The sequence below is a fragment of the Bicyclus anynana genome, chromosome 3 (assembly GCF_947172395.1).
Source record: "Bicyclus anynana chromosome 3, ilBicAnyn1.1, whole genome shotgun sequence".
Classification (NCBI taxonomy): Eukaryota; Metazoa; Arthropoda; class Insecta; order Lepidoptera; family Nymphalidae; genus Bicyclus; species Bicyclus anynana.
The window spans coordinates 16724569-16742497 of record NC_069085.1 but is presented as its reverse complement, the minus strand read 5'-3'; the positions used below and the strand labels follow the sequence as shown (position 1 = coordinate 16742497).

Genomic DNA, 17929 nt, shown 5'->3' with positions numbered 1-17929 from the left:
TTTTTTAATGGGACTGGAAAATAGAAGAGTTTACTTAGCAACAGATAAGGAAAATATTCGCGAAAAATATATCGCTCCCGAAAAATTTCCGAAAAACTGAATTTTTAGAAAATAACTATGGAAAGAAAATAAAAAATAAATCTCATTATTAGTCTGTTTAAATAGATAAAATAAAAGATATAGGACTAACTACATTGAAGCGTCCATAATTTATTATCGAATAAATCGAATTATAGAAAAAAAAACCTCTTCGATAAAATCCTATTGGACCGAACTTTTCTCCAACCTTATTCAATTTGGGAGCCGCGAATTCCTTTATGTTTTACGATCAAACTTTCCCGGTTATCAATGAATATTCTATTACTGAAAATCTCTGAATAAAAATTTTCAAAAAAATCAAATGTAATAATTATAATACTTAGATAGAATAAAAAATAACTTACAGTATATTGAAGTGACGATGAGAAATCCGAAAACCACCAACCCTTATCGATTCAGTACAAGAAATACACAGAGCTTTCAGCAAACACGCCCGAAAATATACATACACATCAATGAATTGTCACACATCAACATAAAATACTATTACACGAAAAGCGTTTTGTTTTCTCGTGGAATTAATGGAATGAAAAACAGAGGTTGTATCGCCGAAATGGATACGTAAATTTTCGCGGGAAACGCGGCACGCTTTCACACGTCCTACCTATTACGATGCCGGAGACCAACTAAAGACCAAAAAGCGGTTTCACCTGCAATGCGTGCGCTGATCGGTTCGGACCGAGTGGGACGGCTATATTTATTTACACGTAAGCGCGAAAGAGAACAACGTAGACACACGTGCTCGAACCCCCCTCGAGGGTAAAGCCGGTTTCAGGAAAGGGGCGCGTTATTGTAAAGCTGCGAATAAAAATGTGCGTATACTGTTTTGCAAAATATTGTTGACACTTTTTCAGTAAATAGGTTTTAATAAGTTGCGACTATGTAACAAAGTTACTTTGATATTGGAGATAGTAATCTTTGAGACGGCGCGTATTCTGAGAATGTTCCTTTTTTGGAACGCTGGCTTTCTTCTGGCTCCTTTGGAATCGCTCTTACCATCTGACTCTTGAACATTTAATTACTATGGACTATGTAGTACAATTCTATGCCGTATCAACCGTTTTGCAATATTTTTTTTCTATTCCTTACAATTTAACCCTTGACCACAATCTCACCTGGTGATAAGTGATGATGCAATCTAAGATGGAAGCGGGCTAACTTATTAGGAGTAGGATGAAAATCCACACCCCTTTAAGTTTCTACGGCGGCGGTACGGCTTTGCCGATAGGGTGGTATCTAAGTAATTCAGAAAATCTGAAAATTTTTAAATTTATCAGCCTTATTATCATTATCGCCTTTTTCGAATTGACACTGCAGGTCTCTCTCCTTAGAGGAGGTTAATTTAGAGCTTAGGGCTCATCACTCTGCTGCGCTTCAAACTAGGTTACCGGGCTATGGGTGAATAATTGACCCTGTATTATATCATAAACTATCAGATTAATAAGTGATAATATTCGGAACTGCCGTGACACTCCTGATATTAAAATTACCTGACAACCGAAAGATGTGTTTATGATTTCCTAGCACTAAAACTAAATAAAGGTCTGAAATCAGACATACCTACGATTAAAAAACATAGCCTTCAATCATCATCATCATCATCATATCAGCCGACGGACGTCCACAGCACGACATAGGCATTTTGTACGGCCTTCCAAACATCACGATACTGAGCCACCTGCATCCAGCGAAACCCGGCGACTCGCTTGATGTCGTCAGTCCACCTGGTGGGGGGTCGAGCAACACTGCGATTACTAGTGCGGGGTCGCCATTCCAGCACTTTGGGATCCCAACGTCCATCGGCTCTTCGAGCTATGTGCCCCGCCCATTGTCACTTCATCTTCGCAACTCGTTGAGCTATGTCGGTGACTTTGGTTCTCCTGCGGATCTCCTCATTTCTGATTCGATCACGCAGAGATACTCCTAACATAGCTCGTTCAATCGCCCGCTGTGTGAATAGTTTGGTAAAAATTTACACCAACCAATATTTCAACATATACAATTTATTACATTTTGCTTAATTTCGGTTAGCTAACTGCTATAATTATTATCTGAAGTGATAAGGAATAGTCACGTTTAAATTTGTTAACAGTGATCCACTTTTTGTGCAACGCAGTGTTTTACATTATGAAGCAACGGACAATGGATTTAGTTTATGGCTTTTGTGGGCGTTGAAAATTCGCCGAAGAGTTTAACCGCTATACTTTATCATTAATGAGTCGCGTTTTATATGTCATCATAATAATAAAACATTTATTCTTAATTGTGCATAAGATGACATTATAGAAAGTACGCAGAAAAATTTAATAAACATTATAACGAATAAACATTATAACAAAAGTAACTAACTAACTAACTACAAATGACAAGTTCTGTATTATAGTAGGAGCCGAAGAGGGTATTTTTGCAGTTACTCTAGCGCGTTACACGTTGTTCAGTGCCTCTAAAGGAATGGGAATGTTCCAGAGTTACAAAATAAAACACTTATATTTTCGGTTCGATTAATTTTTTACTTATTATGAATGAAATAATCTCCTGAATAATCGCTCACGTTTTCTGATGATATCAGTAAGCCAAAGTAATAAAAATTGTCTTTATAGACTGTAATTTTTCCGTAAAAAAAAATGTTATTCCAATTTATAGGATATCCTTAACCCTACACCCGTTGGGCATAAGGGCTATGTTCGGAATTGTCTCTGTGCCATACGATGGACCCGGCACCCGGATGGTGAATATGGAACTCTAAGATATTCGTCACATTAAAATGTAATAAGTAACAATTGTTACAATGTTTTATATTCATATTATTAATATTCGTAATAATACCGCAGTGTTAATGCCTGCGATACACGATGACATCAACGTTAAAGTAATTGCTTTAGGACGAGCTCCGTCCGCGGTGTTTAGCCAAGGTCGGCTTATTTACTACTGTATATTACTTTTTAATTATTATTTATGTTATTATATTCTATACAATTTATTTTATTGATGTACTCGTATCTCCCGCGATTTCGTCCGCGTGACAAGTATTTAGATATAAGTATTTGTATACTTGTCACTGTTTTCATGCTTGTACATCCGGTACAATTGTCATATTTCTGGTACAGTTGTCATGTTTCTAGTACAGTTGTTATATTTCTGGTACAGTTGTCATAGTTCTGGTACAGTTGTCATGTTTCTAGTAAAGTTGTTATATTTCTGGTACAGTTGTCATGTTTCTGGTACAGTTGTCATATCTCTAATCTAGTAAAGATTTTCTATTTTTGGGAAGTTTGACTTTGGTAAGATGTGCAGACATACACGTGATTGTGTGAGAAGCAGAAGGCCAAGAAACAGCAATAATATCAATCAATACAGCAATTACTATACCTTCTACATATAAAATATTTCTTTTTTTTTACAAAAAATGCAAAAAAACTTTTGAAGAGATTTGTAGATTACTCTAGGATCCCATCAATAAATCCTATTCTGACAACCATAGGACTAACTAGCTAATATAACCTTTCAAACAAAAAATAACTTCATTTAACGATCCTTGTATTTTCAAGTAATCAGGAAACATTCATTAAAAGTAAATAAAATATTCCAAGAAATAGAGACCTCCTTTTTTTAAATCAGTAAAATGGTCAAATTCAGGCCACATTCTTATACTAGGTATATTATCTTACGGGACCCTAATGCTTAAGATTAATCATTGGATACAATATTGTACTAAATCGTGTACATAATAGGCAAACAAATTAATCATTATGTGGGTACATAACGGGCTATGGCGTCATAAAAGCCTTATTACCTCCGTCACGGAATCGATTGATACACGCTTCTTCTTATAATACTTACTCGTGATATTGATATGGCGGCTTGATCACGCAAGTCATATCTATTTATTGACTTTATAGAGCCGTGATAGCCCAGTGGATATGACCTCTGCCTCCAAATCCGGAGGGCGAAGGTTTGATTCCGGGGCATGCACCTCCAATTTCAGTTAGGTGCATTTTAAGAAATTAAATATCCCTGTCTCAAACGGTGAAGGAACAACATCATGAGGAAAGCATGCAGGTAGATATTATGACGTAGGCATTATGATTTTGGTAAATTCTACCCCCTAGGGGATAAAATATCGGATGAAAGTTTGTATGAAACTTTGTCAATTTTAAACCGATTTGGCTGAAATTTGGAACAGAAATAGATTTTACTCTAGATTAACACATAGGCTACTTTTCATCCCGGAAAAGTCCATGGTTCCTGAGGGATTTGCGAAAAACTAAATTTCACGCGGACGAAGTCGCGGGCGTTCGCTAGTAATACATATAAAGGATACAGATAAAGGATTGATTACAATTTTGCTACACATGTGGCAAATATCAAATCCCTCTAACAAGTACATGATAATTTTTGCAGTTATCGACCAAGTAATCAAAGTTGTTCTATACTGTTAGTAGTTCTGGTTAATTCATTTGTTAGGTCATAATATTTATTCTATACTTAGTGCGCTCCTTCAGAATGTTTATCTCCCACGGCACAGTAAGCTACAAATACTGTACCTACGTTTAATTTATAGCCTTGACGGCCTAGTGGACATGACCTCTGCCTCCGATTCCGGAGGGTGTGGTTTCGAATCCAGCCCGGGGCACCTCCAACTTTTCAGTTGTGTGCATTTTAAGAAATTAAATATCACGTGTCTCAAACGGTGAAGGAAACACATCGTGAGGAAACTTGCATACCAGAAAATTTTCTTAATTCTCTGCGTCTGGGCCAGCGTGGTGGACTATTGACCTAACCACTCTCATTCTGAGAGGAGATTCGAGCTCAGCAGTGAGCCGAATATGGGTTGACAATGATTATGGATTTAATTTGATTGAAAAATAAAATTAAAAGGATTTCAAAATTACCACATTCTTTAGGTTTTCTTATTAATGTCATATGTATCAATTAATATATTCCAAGCAGTTGTAGATCTTAGGATTGAACAGAATTTGCATAAGAAACTTAGAGTTGAATTTAACCGCATGCGCGGTGGATTTACAAGACGGAGGTTCTGAGTTCAATCCCCGGCTGGGCCAATTGAGGTTTCCTTAATTGGTTCAGGTCTGGCTGGTAGGAGACTTCGGCCGTGGTTTGTTACCACCTCGTATTACCTAGGAAATATACTGGCAAAGACGTACCGCTAAGCGATTTAGCGTTTCGGTACGATGTCGTGTTGAAACCGTAAGTGGTGTGGTTTTTATTCTCATCCTAACAATTAAGCCCACTTCCATCTCAGATTGCATCATCGCATACCATCAGGTGAGACTGGGGTTAAGGACTAACTTGTTAAGAATAAAAAAAACATTTGAATACAAAAGGACAAATGTAGTTGGACTAGCAGACGCCCGCGACTTCGTCCGCGTGGAATTCAGTTTTTCACAAAACATGATTTTTTCCGGAATGAAAAGTAGCCTATGTGTTAATCCAGAGTAAAATCTATTTCCATTCTAAATTTCAGCCTAATCGCTTCAGTAGCCGCAGCGTAAAAGAGGAACAAACATGCTTATACACTTTCACACTTACACACTTGTACACAAACTTTCGCCTTTATAATATTAGTGTGATTAATATTAATCCGTCAACCACGTAAAAATAATATAAACGTAAAGAGTCATTGCTAAACAGGGCACGTTTTTTAATTTACAAGCTTGAATTAAGGAGGCGCACCGGAACCGCACAAATGGTGTGAAAAAAGAGAAAAGGTCAAAGGGAAAAATGGTATGAAAAATGACATAATGATTGGAATAAAATGTTATGGAAAAATAGGTCAAATACCAGAGTATATTATCGAAAAAAATTGGGGAAAAATTGGTTGCTAGCAACATACCTTGTCGAACTTACTTAATATGTTACCTAATAGTAGAACTTCGCGGTTTCACCCGCGTAGTTCTCATTCCGGGGAATATGGGGATAAAATAAACAGCCTATGTTACTCTGATAATGTAGCTATCTATTGGTGCAAGAATTTCTCAAATCGGTCCAGCAGTTTTTGAGTTTATTCGTAACATACAAAAATGCAAATATTTCCTCTTTATAATATTAGTGTAACATAAAAGTTAATAAATATTGTGATCTAACAAATGAAATAACTAAAAATAGCTATGTGGTTGGTTGTTATAGGTGCGAGAGGATTACCAACAAAATTTCTCTATAACTTGCATAAAGACCTTGCCCTCTCTAGAACTGCAGCTAGTTCTATCTAAATCTATCTTACCAAATTTGACTAGGCGGGGAGAATATGAGCGGAAGGGAGTTTTATCTGTTGTCAAGGAATTCCTTAACCCTACGTCCTTTGGTTACAAGTTCTGGACTCCGCTCGGAGATTTTCTTTCTTCCGCGCGATGGACCCGGCTCCCGCACGGTAAATCCATGGATTGCTAACATATTCGTCTCAATCAGTTGTATAAATACTAATAAGATTTCGAAGTTAAGGCTTGACACAACAAACAAATGAAATAAACCAGCATCCGCATTCATAATATTAGTTAGTAATTGTATGCAATGGTTTTCCTTTAACGATAATGCATACTTAACATCATGAGTAGTGGATGCAGTTAAAAATAATGGCATATTATAATGAATGACGTCACTGAATTATTATAACAGTTATACGAATCGGTGTACATGAGTCGAACTAACGATCCTGTTTAGATATGGCCAATAAAACAAACTTAGCCGTGCCTAGTGTAACACAGTATAACAAACGTACAGTCGATCTTGCTCAACTGCCACTGCAATATTGCTTTACACGCCCAAGTTTACCCTAGAGAGTTATTCGCTATGAAATTGAAAATTTTATCACAGTTGAAACAGATCGTAAGGGCCAGCCGTTGCTCTTATGAAGCGAATACACATATCCAATACAGATATTATAAACCATTGGTTATTGTATTGAAGTTTATCTCCATTATGAGTGAATGAGTTAAAGCTGTTTAGATGCAAACATGTTATCTGACATTTAACAAACACTAGATTTATCAAATAATTTATATTAAGAAAAAAAAAGAATATTTAAAAGAAGATAAATGCTATCTAGATTAGATGGGAGCATTATTGATTAAAAATCATATCCTTTAGGTGCATGTCCAGTTTGCAGATTTAACAGTCACAGAATTACCTCGTGTATCAAAAAGTACGGATTAATAACGACTATGTCTTTTGAGACATTTCTGGTTAAGCCGATCCGTTTGGACAATACAAAGGTCTGTTGGTGCTTAAATTTAATGTTTTACTATAGTCCAGAGTTTTGTGTACTTACAATATGTATATTTAAGTAGAATTAGTGGAATACGTATAACTATGTCGTTATCCAACTGTATAATTACTAAACCTGAACATTCTACAGCACAAGTATAGTTAATCACGCAATATCAATGAACCATTGTATTGATGACCTAATAAAGACTTACGCGAGTAACATCACGTTTAACAATTATTAGCATCGTTGGCGACTAGTTTTTTACCGCGACTGCACACGCATATGGCTATCTCAACTTGACATGAATGCATTCGTAATTACAACTTTTTTAAATAAATGTTTTACTTAAAGACATAGTAAAGTAAACAAGTTTGTAAAAGGAAATACCAATTCCTGGTCAGGGCCAGGGAATAATCTTGATAATTTTACTTTAATAATGAAACCATTACTTTGTCAAAAAAAAGTTTGGTACACTACTTTACGATATTTATAGGAGTTTCACGGCATTTTTAGTAGACTTGTGATTGGTTTGTTTGTTCGTTTTCTTGTTTGTTAAACTTGTTGGTAACAGAAAAAATAATACCAAAAAAACGAATACAAATGTTACTTCACTGTTTTGGTACAAAAGAAGAGTGATAATTTTTTTTTTTTCAAGAAACATACTCATATACACGGGGGTATATCTGTTCCCGTGATAGCCCAGTGGATATGACCTCTGCCTCCGATTCCGGAAGGCGTGGGTTCGAATCCGGTCCGGGGCATGCACCTCCAACTTTTCAGTTGTATGCATTTTAAGAAATTAAATATCACGTGTATTAAAGGTGAAGGAAAAACATCGTGAGGAAACGTGTGCTGCTGGCCATTATAGTGTATAATAGTGTAGTGGTGAGACGGTGACTTACTGCTATTACATACACTACCTATACCTAGACTTATCCTAGGTCCTATAGTAGGACCACAAACTTTAAATCTTCCTAAAATAAGGTATGTCTGGCTGCGCAGGTTCTAGGTCTATATTACTGAAACTGTAGTAAGCACGGATTTCGCAGTAGGTATTGGGTTTCTCAAGGCCACTCCTGCGGTCGCTTTGAGCGGCTATTAATTGGGGAACATTAACTTCCATTAATTTAATATCCATTTGAGGATGTTTATTTTAGGTAAGTAAGGTAATTTTGGAAAAATATTTATATATATCAGAATGTTTTGATTTAGGTATTTTGATCAAAATAATTGTCATTTGCATTTGTTTGGATTTTGATGTATTGTGATGATGATGGTTAGGTAATACTTCATTTTTAACTTTTTAAATCTAAGTTGAATATCGTGAATTATATATTTTTCGCTAAATTTTTCAATATAATAAACTCTACATGCATTTTGTTTGTTGATATAAAATGTAATCGCTGTCACCCAGACTCATAAATACTTGTCGATAGTCATCTCATATTATGAGTACACTAAATCAAAATCGAGTCATCAAGGCGATACGGTATATACTTTTATGCAAACTTACTCATAAATCCACAAAATTTGACTGTTCAAAATCAAAATCATAACCCTTCCTAAAGCTTCACTGTGATCGGATAAAAAGCTTCGTTCCAAACAACAAATAGCAATCATTTATGCAAACATTTCTTAGAATGTGGGTCAAAATCAAACAAAGTGCACAAAAAGCTATACAACCAAGCCGCTAGTGGTATATTTTTTCGACCCAGTGCACCACTAACAATGCAAGGCCCCATAATTGCTAGAACAATGCCGATCCGATATCGCTGACGAGAATATCATTCCTGTTAATTTACATTGATATACGAAATGCAAAGACAGGTAAGTACATGTATCGTTCGTTTTGTTTCGAAAGTCTTGGTTACTAGTACCGGACCTGTGTATCGGAACTTTTCTGAGGAAGAATTAATGCCAAAGTCAACCCACAATACTGCTCTAATTGGCGTGAGATTAAAGACTTAGATTTGCACCAATCCATTTAAATGTGAATTAGTAGCCATAAGACTCGAAACAAGGACGCCGTAGCAATACAGTCTTACCACTAGTCCGACGAGCTAATTATAAGCATTGGACAATAGTAGTTGAGCTCTTTATGACAGACCTCATATGAGGAAGAACTACTAGCATAATTATTCACATTGCCAAAAACTTTGCGGTGTTATGGTTTAAACTTGGGTTGTCAACGAAATTAATTAAGGGAATATTGGTCATATTTAAAAAAAAGGTATGGCTATATATAAGATATTCTTTAAAAAAAATTGGAGGCACATGGATGGGGCACTTAAAATCGATCCGAGATGTTCCGTCAAATAATAATTAAATACTAAAAATATTCGAGTGAACGGTACGCTAGTAAATAAATACCAGCTTACATTGTAAATGTGAAAATAGTTTCGTTTTTTATTACGCTATGCCTAAGAGCCGTGATAGCCCAGTGTGGGTGTGGGTTCGAATCCGGTCCGGGGCATGCACCTCCAACTTTTCAGTTGTGTGCATTTTAAGAAATTAAATATCACGTGTCTCAAACGGTGAAGGAAAACATCATGAGGAAACCTGCACACCAGAAAATTTCTCTGCGTGTGTGAAGTCTGCCAATCCGCATTGGGCCAGCGTGGTGGACTATTGGCCTAAACCCTCTCATTCTGAGAGGAGACTCGAGCTCAGCAGTGAGCCGTATATGGGTTGATAACGAACGAACGATGCCTAATCACCATGAAATTGTATAGATATAACTTAGTATAGATAAAAATTCTTAGGATAACGGAAAAAGTCATAAATATACAAAAAGATTGATAAAAAGTACATTAATTCACACGAAGCAGCGGTAAAATGTTTTTTAGCGATAACTCTCTTATTACATCTTGATTTGTGTATATCAACAGTTAACGAACAGAAAAATGGGTTTAATAAAAAGATTAGATCTAATTACCGCGACCTTCTAATTCAAGATGCTAAGTGACCTTTGCGTGAGATTAGATTGAGTTTTATAAATGGTAGATTATGATCAACGAACTCTTAGATAAGCTGTCATTAAATGTAGTTTTATGCAATTAATAGTTTTTATAATGGAGCTATTATACTTCGCATCTCTCCCGAAGATGATTAGGTTTACTAGGCAGCATGTGGCAGATTATGCTGTCCTTATCACACTTTTAAAGATTCTTATTCGATAAAAAGAATCTTTATTTAACACTGGTAACACCTCCCCATTTATTGACAGAGCTCGTTCGGGGAAGAACTACCACCATACTTATTTTTGTCTATCGCCATTGATGTTTCAGTCTGAAGAGTGCTTAGTTATCGGTACATTTAAAGGTTGATGTAAAGCAGCGCATATTATGCTACTTAATCACGATTAAGTTAACCGTTAAGTTTACAGTGAAAAGAATAACGAAATAATTATGGGTATGGTGTCGATAGTTTATACGCTGCCCACATCCCTAATGCCTAGTTCGGACTACTTTAGTATTTTAGTCGAGTACGGACGATTTTTGGGCCGTAGCAAGTAGTCTAAGAACTAGGCTTGAGCGTCCTGCAGACTATGACGGTAAACTTGATCGTGATTGGATGGCGTTGGGTTGCTTTGACACAGGTTAGGTTATACGAGTAGGCTATAGCAGGTGTCCATCTACTTGTTCTATCAACTATTAAATGTCATATTTATTTCTAAAAAAAAAAAAATGGTCATATAAATCATACCGATCTGTAGTCACGATGTCAAATAATACTGACCTGAAACAAAAATAAAAAGAATGTTATTAAATACACATACAATATTGTTATTACTAAGTAATAAAGATTATGTATCGTTTATTTTACAACACTTCACACTAAATTCATCGCACATGCAATCTTTATTGCTTTTCAGATATTATGCTTTATCCTGCTATAAATTTTCGTGTTATAAACTCAATCCTACTGTCCTAATAACATTCAGAACGACCACAAGACGAAAGTGAATAAATATTATGACCTAGCAAATGAACTAACTAAAAATGGCTATGTGGTTAATCGGTACGCCGTAAAATATACTTCTACGGAGTATTACCAACAAATTTTCTCTATAACTTGCTTAAAAACTGTGGGCTCTCTAGAAAGATCTATATTAGAACGGTTATCTAAAGCTGCTCTAATAGGATCTCATCAAATTTAGCTAGGCAGGGAGAACAACACGAGCGGAGAAGAGGAGTGTTAACCGATTGTCAAGGAATTTCTTAACCCTACATCCATTGGTCACAAGTCCAGGACTCTGCTTAGAGTTTTTCTCTCAGCCATGCGATGGACCCGGCACCAGCTCAGTGAATCCATATTACTAAGATATTTGTCTCTCTCAAAGGGGACTAACCGACTTTAATGTAGGTAAGTGACTTTAATGTGATCTCTTATATAAGTATGTAACACCGACTTCATAAAAATGAGCTGCTACTATGAAGAAAACAACTGACATATTCATAGCACGAAGCCTTAATATCCAAAGCTAGAACGCCAAAAATCAACAGTATTCTGTGTTTCTTAAATATTAGCACACAGACAACTAATATCTGTGTAAACCGCATTAAAATGTGTTGCGTAGGTTTTGTAGATTAACATGGACGGACAGACATGTATAAAAGTTTTAAAAATAGTTTAGTAGTTTTTTACTCTCATTTCATCGCCGCCTCTGATTTGTGATAAATATTCGACTTTATTTCATCTGTTATTTGAACATTAATTTATTTAACTTAAATTAGAACTGTTCTGTTATGTGTCTGTCTTACTGCAGCATTTATGAACTCACAAGAAGTAATAAAAAATTGTAAATAATAAGTTTTGCAGTCAATGTTTCGGTTAAAAAAGAGAATTTTGAAAGAGTATCTGCTGAGCTTATTTTCTGGATTTTAAAAGTGCTAGTAAAAAAGGCTTATTTAAGTTAAGAAGATTTGCAAGTGACAGAGCTAAAAGAAGAGAGGAAGACCAAATAAGAGATACACGTAGTTGGAAAGGGTATAAAAGATTTCATAGGTATAAATAAAATAAAATAAGATGAGTTGACGTATATCAAGAAGTGAATTAAAAAGTGTACATAAAGAAATTTTAAAATTAATATTACTTTATTTAACACATTGATTAGATATGTAGAGTTGGGATTAAAGAATACTTATAATACCATAGCCATAAAAATTACGAAGAATGTTTGCTTTAATTGTAAGACCACAGCTGCGATATCACATTACCTACGCCAGTCAAATGATGGCCCAAGGCATAAGAGGATAACCTGGGCAAGATGTTCCGTTCAGTTACAATAAGGGTTACCCAAACTTCTGGTATACGTTGGATAGTAAACGTAAGTTTCGTCTCTTTCTTGCTTTACGTTAAATGACGATGACAAGACTTGTGTATCAGCTCACCGAAACTTATCAGAATCTGACCATTAGGATGGTATACTACTTGTTAGAGCCGTGATAGCCCAGTGGATGCCTCTGCCTCCGATTCCAGAGGGTGTGCGTTCAAATTCAGTCCGGGGCATGCACCTCCAACTTTTCAGTTGTGTGCATTTTAAGAAATTAAATATCACGTGTTTTAATCGGTGAGGAAAACTGCATACCAGAGAATTTTCTTAATTATCTGCATGTGCGAAGTCTGCCAATCTGCATTAGGCCGGCATGGTGGACTATTGGCCTAACGCCTCTCATTCTTAGAGGAGACTCGAGCTCAGCCGTGACCCGATTAAAGGTTGATAATGACGACTATTTGTCAGAAAGCATGTGGACTTATAACACAATCAGGTTGTAATATTTTTACACTATTATTTTATTTCTATTAATGTGTTTTTGAGGTTGTAGGGGGTTATCCCCGTATTTATGAGGAAATCACTAAAACTACAAGTAGATTTTAATCCTTGTGTTGTACAATCAAGCAGGATGTATAAAAAATCCATTCAATTAATTAAATCAAATCGCGTTCTCCTAACACTTAGTACACAAGATCTGAGTGTAATTATTAAAGAAGTTTCGCCTATCGACGTGAAAGGTAACTAACTGGATTCAATTAAAAGTTGAACACGGCCGTCGTGTAGTTCTGTTTGATCTGGAATTTCAATAATAAACTTCTGGAATCCAGCGCCGCTAATGGAATCTTTCCCGTTATGATTCGCTACGGTATTCCAGAATTATTTACGAAAACAGGGCAATTTTATGGTTTCGGCCAATCGTTTGAAGGGCTTTCGCAATATTTATATTTACTTTGTTTTACAATAACGACGCTTTTATGAAATTGTTTTTTTACCTGTGATGGACGGAGCAAGGTCCCGCCTGATAGTAAATAGAAAACCATCGATTTTGACAGAGGTTTTGTAGGACGTGCAAGTAACACATAAAATAATTATAAATCTATACTAATATTATAAAGCTGAAGAGTTTGTTTGTTTGTTTGAACGCGCTAATCTCAGGAACTACTGGTCCGATTAGAAAATTTCTTTCAGTGTTAGATAGCCCATTTATCGAGGAAGGAAGGAAATTTATTATATTATCCCCGTATTCTTACGAAAACGGGAATCTCGCGAGAGAAACCGTGCGGCGTCAGCTAGTCATAAATATTAAGACCCATGTGCACTGTATTATTTTAATGTAACCATATGTTTTCTGTGATATTAGCTCAATATTAATTACATAGCTAACCCAAGGCCATTACTGATTCTAAACAATCGAGAATATTCATTTCAACACACGTAAACAGCCTATTCCTCCAACATTTCAGGCCTATTATCACCACATCACAGTAATCTTGCTGGGAGTATTAATCCAAATCCTCTCGCAGAAAATCCAACGATCTGTGAAGACTGAAGAGGCGCAAGGAAGAGACATTACGATCACAATATAGGGTTGACACTTAGCAAATTTGAAGATTATTACTTTCTTTTGCAAGTTTAGTCAAAGACAACATTGTTTGTTCCAGTACGACGATGTTATAAATAGTAATGATTGAGCAGTTTATGAATGTATTTAAAACAGAAGATAGAAAAACAATACGATATTTAAAAGAAAAATACCCTGTATTTTTTTATAATTTTGTTTGGTTTGTAATATTTTTACAGTAAATAAAATAATTAGTAGTGTCATAGGTTAAGCAGAACGTCATCTGTCACCTAATAAAACTGTTAATATTTAAAATTTAAAATACCAATTTTAATTTATATTTATAAGAAAACCCCATTACTTTTTTTTAAAATTTTGGTTGGATTGTAATATTTGTACAATTTAATATAAAAATCAGGTGGGTCATATCAGAGGTTAAGCAGAAAGTCATCTGTCATCTATAATACTTTACAATTGTGCCATGTGAAGTGTAATGCAATTACACTTCACATGGCACAATAGGAAAGCATTCTAGATATCCTTAAAATACTTTTACAATCAATTTACTGCAACATCAGTATCTTTAGGAGATATTGAGTCAACAATACTCAATTGTAATTGAATATTTTTCACCAGAATGTAAAAGATTAACAAAACTGGAGCGACCAAGTTAACCTCATGCATGTGGTAACCCTATCTAAATTGTAAGCATAATGCGATAGAGCGAGATGACAATAACTGTAAGGTTGACGTGAGAGAGACGGCAAATGTTTCTTGAACAAATATATTTATGCTAAAACAGTCGATTTATCGTGTAAACTCGGCTGGTTATGGAAATAACCATAGTTTGCGAGTTCCCGCCTTATCGTAAACTTCAATTTATATCCTGTCTATGTTAAGGAAGGAAATCATTTTGAATATGAATATAATGTAAGTATATGTTAAATCTTTATACTCCAATTCCAATGTTTCTATTTTAAAGTCAATCTATTTCGAGAAGTCCGTTCGACTTTGTATGTAGTGGTGAGATGACAGACCGAGCACGTTTGTGTGTGTAAACTGAAATAACGTTATCACTGAACACACACACACCGATACTCTTAGGCCAAACTTAAACGTCATTCATTTATTCACTCAGTACCACACTTTTCAGACCAATGATAAACATAATGTAAAACTCATAGTTTAGGAGAAAAACGCAATCCAAAATCTGTTTGAGTTTCTGAGCCACTCCGGAGGGGTTTGGCGGTCGATGTAGGTACTATACAAAATCTCGAGTCATGTAATTTTCAAATCTTATACGATTTTTCTTCTAGATTTCCTGTATTATAACACAAAGAACTACATTGCAGCCCTACAATTAACGTGGTATTACAAATATAATTAGCTTTATTTAATTAATTATGTGTACACTGTATTTTACATAGTAAAATTGTTCAAGAATTATTCAATATTGTACATGAGTTAACAAAAATCATTCATTCATTCTAATTAATGATATATAAAGACCAGTGCCAGTGATAAACGAAACAGATAAAGTACAGATAACTATTACGACGTGTATTACAAATGTAAGCTATTAATTAATTAAGCGCAATATTATTTCAGATTATTATACTCGTATATGTAATCGTAAAGGAGTCATTACAAAAAATGTTAGGCATTCATTTGAATGAATGTCATACGTATAGAATAGACCTTTTTTATTCTTTACAATTTGACTACTCTGACATCTCACCTGATGGTAAGTGATGATGCAATGGTAGCGGGCTAACTTGTTAGGAGGAGGCAGGAGGATTAAAATCCACACCCCTTTCGGTTTCTACACGGCATCGTATCGGAGCGCTAAATCGCTTGGCGGTACGTCTTTGCCGGTAGGTTACAACTAGCCACGGCCGAAGCGTCCCACAAGCCAGAACTGGACCAATTAAGAAAACCTCAATCGGTCCAGCCAGGGATCGAACCTAAGACCTCCGTTTTGTAAATCCACCGCTCATACCACTGTGCCACCTATGATAAACTATACCTACTGTCACTTCTTATTTTAGAAAATTATATATGTGTGTATTACAAAGTAGTTACTTACTAAGCGCATAAGAAAGATGTATTAGAATCTAAATATAAATCGAAAGGTCACGGAATCTCGAAAACCGACATACAAAGATCAAAATTTGCCAGGGAGGTAGGTACTAGTTAGAAGACTTTTCCGGATTTTGCGACACGGCCGTATTAAGGAGGTCTGTGAGCGGACGTAGTCGTGGGCATCTGCTATTGATTCAATATTGTAAAGGGGTCTAACATCATTCAGTCTAGCGTCATTCATTCACTCAGTACACAGAGCAATGATAAACGTAACACATAAAGAACTGTAACATGTTGCAGCACTACAATTTCATACACTGTGTATTGCATAGATGGGAGTAATAAAATTACAGCCGACGTATTTGGTTCCAGATGCTACGGCTGACGTCACTGGATCGTGTAATTATATTATTCTACCCACACAGTCTGGTATAACAAGCGGACTTACATTCCAATGGAATTCCAGAATATGGGCCCTGGATTAGATAGACAGCTGTATAATTCAGGAATTAAGCCTTGATGGAGAATAACGATTTGATATATTCTGTTGTACGCTTTTGCTATTTAACCGCTATATTTATCTAGACGACGAGTAATTTTAGGTTATATTGTTACTCGATAAAATTAGCATTTTGAGAACAGTCAAATAATTTTAGAAGACGACGCAATCTACATGCCTGAGCTAAATTTAGGTTGGTACTGTATAGAATAATGCTTTATCAACTGAGTCGAACGGCCACCAATCTTTTGTATGACAGACTATCTATTAATTCACTTATAGTCTCATAACTCAGTTGATAACGCGCTATGTGGTCAGCCTGTCAGATCTATATCTATACTTCTATACTAATATATAAAACTAAAGAGTTTGTTTGTTTGATTGAACGCGCTAATCTCAGGAACTATTGGTCCGATTTGAAAAATTCTTTCAGTGTTAGATAGCCCATTTATCGAGGAAGGCTATACGATATATATTTCCCCGCTTTCCTACGAGAACGGAAACCACGCGGGTAAAACCGCGCGGCGTCAGCTAATAGATTATAATCATAGAGAATAATTTTTGATTGTTGGTCCGACGCCACAATTGATAACGCGCTTGTTATATTCGTAAACTGCATTGAAAAACTAACTTCAGTAATATTACGAGTGTTGAATGTAAGTCAGTTAAAGCGACAATAACGCCATTTTCAACTGACAGTACCTATCTCCGATTAAAACATTTGGTTGGAAGATTTAAATTTTCGTAGCAAAGGTCTCACCATAGCCGCGCCATTCCAGTTTAAAAATCCGACATAAAACTCGACAGTGAATTCGTCAACCATGCCTGACTCGCGTGATTTGTTCGTGGGGAGGACGTGAAAAAGAATCGCGATTGGAAGTCGTCCACGGTGAAATAAGGGCGAGCACAATACCAAGACAACATCTAACTAATTTTGTCTGTGTAAAGACAAAATCACTACTGTATTATTTAGTTAGTTCAGTGACTAGCCTATGTGGTCCTAGGGATTCCGAGGTCAAATCCTGGTATTACGTACACCCCCGTGCCTTGGAGAGAACGTCCATCGGATGATAATGATAATGACCTCATTCTGATAGTGGTCGTCAATGAATTAACGTTATCACCTTAAGCTCGCCTATCCACATTTGAGCAGCGTGGTGGATCTAAGCTCCGTATTCGCTCTCA

The 17929-nt window shown here is 35.9% G+C and overlaps 1 protein-coding gene across 4 annotated transcripts in view; it reads right to left on the bottom strand.

Moving 5' to 3' along the window:
* LOC112048897 (pseudouridylate synthase RPUSD2) overlaps nucleotides 1-17929 on the bottom strand; it is a 505733-nt gene that overhangs the window by 226335 nt on the left and 261469 nt on the right. For 2 of the 4 annotated variants that reach the window (XM_052891152.1, XM_052891151.1), the window contains exon 1: nucleotides 444-735. The exons of the other annotated variants lie outside the window; for them this stretch is intronic. The gene's annotated coding sequence lies outside the window, so the exon portion shown is untranslated. Of the gene's footprint in view, nucleotides 1-443; nucleotides 736-17929 lie in introns of those variants that run through there. 4 annotated transcript variants of the gene reach the window in all.